This window comes from Priapulus caudatus, unplaced genomic scaffold (genome assembly GCF_000485595.1).
Source record: "Priapulus caudatus unplaced genomic scaffold, Priapulus_caudatus-5.0.1 Scaffold5651, whole genome shotgun sequence".
NCBI classification, from domain to species: Eukaryota; Metazoa; Priapulida; class Priapulimorpha; order Priapulimorphida; family Priapulidae; genus Priapulus; species Priapulus caudatus.
Genome location: NW_014582712.1, coordinates 1 through 4446, shown reverse-complemented (window position 1 = coordinate 4446; position 4446 = coordinate 1). Strand labels below are relative to the sequence as shown.

At 43.8% G+C, this 4446-nt stretch overlaps 1 protein-coding gene across 1 annotated transcript in view; it reads right to left on the bottom strand.

Moving 5' to 3' along the window:
• LOC106820003 (alanine racemase-like) overlaps window positions 1–4286 on the bottom strand; it is a 6908-nt gene extending 2622 nt beyond the window's left edge. The window contains exon 1 of the mRNA XM_014824567.1: window positions 4276–4286. The gene's annotated coding sequence lies outside the window, so the exon portion shown is untranslated. The remainder of the gene's footprint in view (window positions 1–4275) is intronic.
• Window positions 4287–4446: the final 160 nt, after the last annotated feature.

The following is a 4446-nucleotide window of genomic DNA, read 5'->3' as shown; positions in this document are numbered from 1 at the left end:
GGATTCCATATACTTGCACATCTGAGGCACACCAGTTGTCTAACAAACCTTTGTCTTTGTGACTTATTTAACTTTACCTGCCTTCTACGTCCTTACAGAGATATTCCATTCATACTAGATCACGGGGGATACATGTAGTTGGCGACAACTGCTCGTTTCTATTTTAATTTGATTAGGTTAAGACAAGGCTTAAGGTTAGGGTTATGGTTAGCAGTGATTTGAGGTCTTCGCTCCACAACAGGAGAATTGCAGATTGTGTGGTGGCAAACCGGATCAGGACCCAACAGCCAATAGCAGAATCCTGTTCCGGTCCGGTATACCGGAACGTACCCTGGTACTATCTAATATGCCGGACCGTACCTCGCCTACTCCACTAACGAGTCTGGGGAGTCGCCTACTCCCTAACCCTAACCGTAACCCTAACTCTAACCCTAACCCTAACCCTAACCCTAACCATATCAAATAGTTACCAGGGTATGTTCCGGTATACCGGACCGTACCCAGGGTACGTTCCGGCAGTACCCTGGGGGACATATAGACACTATGAACTTCACTTATACCCCCAGGGTACGTTCCGGCAGTACCCCGGGGGACATAGACCCTCTCAGCTTTATTGACCCTCTCAACTCTCTAGCAGATCTTTGAGCAGAGTGCTATGCGTGCGATTAGCTCTAGTACTATGGGCCGCCCTTGTTCGCCACAAGCCTGCGGCAAACAATTAAGGGCTATAGAGTAGGGTGCGGTGAGATTACGTGTTGCAGAATGCAGAGAAGAATCTGTATGAGTTACGTGAAACTTTTTGGCGATAGAAAGTACACCAAAGTTAATACTCGTAGTAAATACAATTCATGTTTGTTTATCATCATTTTACTATTAAAACGGCACAAGACCCTGTCATAAAACACTAAACAGGACCGACGACGAGTACAGCTACAACTTCAACTTGTTGTACAACGAATTGGTTTCATCAATCAATGAGGAACACCCAGTGGCGTAGCCAAGATTTTTTAACAGGGGGGCCAAAAACAGCAAACTGTGCAAAATAGTGGATGACTTAACATTTTAATGGTTCCTCGCCTTCCTCGCCTCCCTCTCCACACCATACGCTCCCCCACCTCGCAGCTCTGCAATATTTGTTTTGGGCGCCATGCAACAAGGTGACATTTTTGTTCGTTGTTCTCTGCTCCCAAGATATAAACTGTTCAGTGGCGGATCCAGGATTCCAAGGAGGTGGGGTGGAAAACAGGTGGGGGGTTTGGGGAGAGTTTAAACAATTTTGAAAATGTAGATCGCAGCAGTCTGAGGAGATGGTATTCGAGGCACTTTTGAGTACCTAGTACCTACGTGTACAGCCTTCATTCTGACTACGACAATTCTCTTTTTAGTAGAACAATTCTTTCTTTCTTTTTACTTTCATATCAACACTACAGGGGGGGCCATATTGCCCCCCACTTAACTTATAACTAGGCCACTGGGGACACCAATTTTTAGATGACCATGATACAAGTTATAAATATTATAAGTGATGTACGTGACCTCGCAAACAATCTCCTTCATTATCAAAGGCACCTTACAAAGAAGATTTACCTGATTTACCTGATTCCACCCCTCACCTGTAGGTTTGGAGTGCATCGAAGGGTAGGAAGACTACTGACACTGTCTTGTATAAACCCCAATACTTACATATTCATCCACATGGCTTTTAAACGAGAATTGATTTAGCTTGTACTGCTTCTTCTGACAGGTTATTCCAGTGATTTATTACTCTAAAACTGAAAAAATGTTTCCTTAACTCTAGTTGTGCACGCGGATAGCGCTCAAGATTGCAACGCAACACAATCGCAAATCAACGCCCCGTTTGCGGATTGCACCTTGCGTACACTGCCTGCTTAGATGGCACGTACTGTAGCTGAAGGGGTCGTTATGTATACACAAGTGTACCAGACCTGTATCTTCTCAGCATATATGTACCCTGTGTTTACATAAACGTAGGGCAGCATATGAAACCACGCGATAAAGTACGAGAATGTCGTAAACCTTCAAAACAAGAGAACAAACGCCATTTGTAAATGTTTGTTTTGGTTTATAACCTTTAGATAAGTAAGTTTTCTGATGTATTTTCCATGATAAACACATATTTTACTCATTAATATAACATATAATATCACTATAATTGCAATTCTTTGTGCAAATGTGTTATTTTCATCTTAATCTTAAGTTATGAGAGGGTCTGGGCTTATAGCTGCCGAGTTTGGTTTAGTTAGGAAATGATAATACGATTTGCGTATCCGTATCGTTCCGCGTATACTGCAGTATTAACAGGTATCAAGGATATATGCAGTGTAGGGGCCCAGGGTTCTGCCCACGGTGGGCGGCGGTGGTCGGGTGTGCCCGGCGCTCGCGGTTGCCGCCCGGCACTATAAACGAGTCGGTTATCTCTGCCTGGCACTAATTTAAAAAAGAAAAGAAAAAAAAGGCAAAGAATCGTACACTAAATACACTGTAGTTTGTGTCCATTTGTTTGGAACTGAAGCAGTCTGACAGAAACTGTGACTGGCATTAGCCTGGCTATCATGTTTAATAGTAGCAAATATTTGTCTACACAAATTGTACTGTTTTCTCTTTTCTATGTATATATCCAAGCTGTTGATAAATAATAACCTCAGATATTGCACTTTGTCCTCTAAAACCCCTGTTTGTCAGTCTGATATATGGGCTTTTTCATGCTCAGAATGCAGGAAATTGAATTTCAGACTATCCAAAATCAAAAATTTTGCGGTGGGGCATGCTCCAGGACCCCCATAGATTGGCTTCGCGCCTACGGCGCTTGCATCTTGCGACACTGGATGCGCCCGGCACTGAAAAATCCTGGGCAGAACCCTGGGGCCTATACGCAATACGTTTTTGTTCTACTTTCTGTTTATGTTCGTGGACCGATTAGTTTACAGCTGACCTCAGGGTTTTTGGTAGATAATTCGGGATTTTGGCTACAAGTCATGGAGGCTGACATCTTGCCAAATTCCAGCCAATCAAAAGGCGCTAAATTCTTCCTATGTTATACCGTTTTCCGGCTTTTACGACAATACCACGTGACTGAACGAGACTTCCCGCCAGGGTACATTTACGAGTCGCGTTCACACGGTCATGGTTTGGCTTGAGCCAAATGGGCTAAATTTGGCTCGGGCCGGTTTGAGTCGGAGCATTTACACGTACGCAAGTGAATACTGTCTGTCAAATTCAAATTCAAATAAATTTTATCTCACAGATACTTTGGCAGTATGTCGCGCGATGGCGTTTTGTACGATTCAGAGTCTTTACTTCCGTTCCGAGTTCAATTATCAATCTTGAAAACGTGCATCCTGATCAAATTTTTCGAATTTTTATACTGTTTTGGACTTTATTTCGTCGAAGTACACGTTCAACACTCGCGGCACCTACCGCTCTACCGCTCGCCGAAAGCTGGTGCTCAAATTTGGCTCGGGCCTGGGCCGACGTTTTCGATGGAACCTAATCTGGCGCGGGCCTAATTAGGCTCGGGCCAAAAACGTCCGTGTGAACGCTCGGCTCGAGCCAAATCTGGCGCGGGCCTAATTAGGCTCGGGCCAAAAACGTCCGTGTGAACGCGCCTATGGAGTGCAGCGGTACGGTTAGGCCAAACAAAAAAATAGGTGTGTTTCCGGTCGACCGACCGTCCCTAGATTATTAGGGCCGAACCTAAATTTTTTTTCAAAAAAAAAAATTTCTTTTTTGAAATCTGACAGACTAAACTTGACATTTTTTACTACAAACACGTTCTGGACTTGCTTACTAACTTATTCCTACCTATACACCATTTTATAGCATGCATCAGAGGGATATTAGGAACCAAAGAATAAAAAAAAATAAAAATATAAAATAAAATCCCTACCTACCTACCCTACTTTTGTTTTCGATGCAATAGGAAACACACCTATTTTTTTGTTTGGCTTTATGTAGAAACAACATTGGTCAGGTACACTTGTGCTGAGAGGGTCTATGTCCCCCGGGGTACTGCCGGAACGTTACCTGGGTACGGTCCGGTATACCGGAACGTACCCTGGTACTATCTAATATGCCGGACCGTACCTCGCCTACTCCATTAACGAGTCTAGGCAGTCGCCTACGCCTACTCCCTAACCCTAACCCTAACCATATCAAATAGTGACCCGGGTCCGTTCCGGCAGTACCCTGGGGGACATAGACCCTATGAGCTACACTTGTGTATACTACGGTATACATATCTATTATCTGTAGTACCTGATACGACAACGACCCCATCTGCCGTACTGTACTGTCTGTAGTACTACTACTAGTAATTAGTATTCCTATTACTAGTATTATTACATAAATGTTTAATGAGTAGGCCCCTACGGTACATTATTCTGGTAGTATTAATTATGGCTGTTGCTCCTGCGACGGTACCGTCGC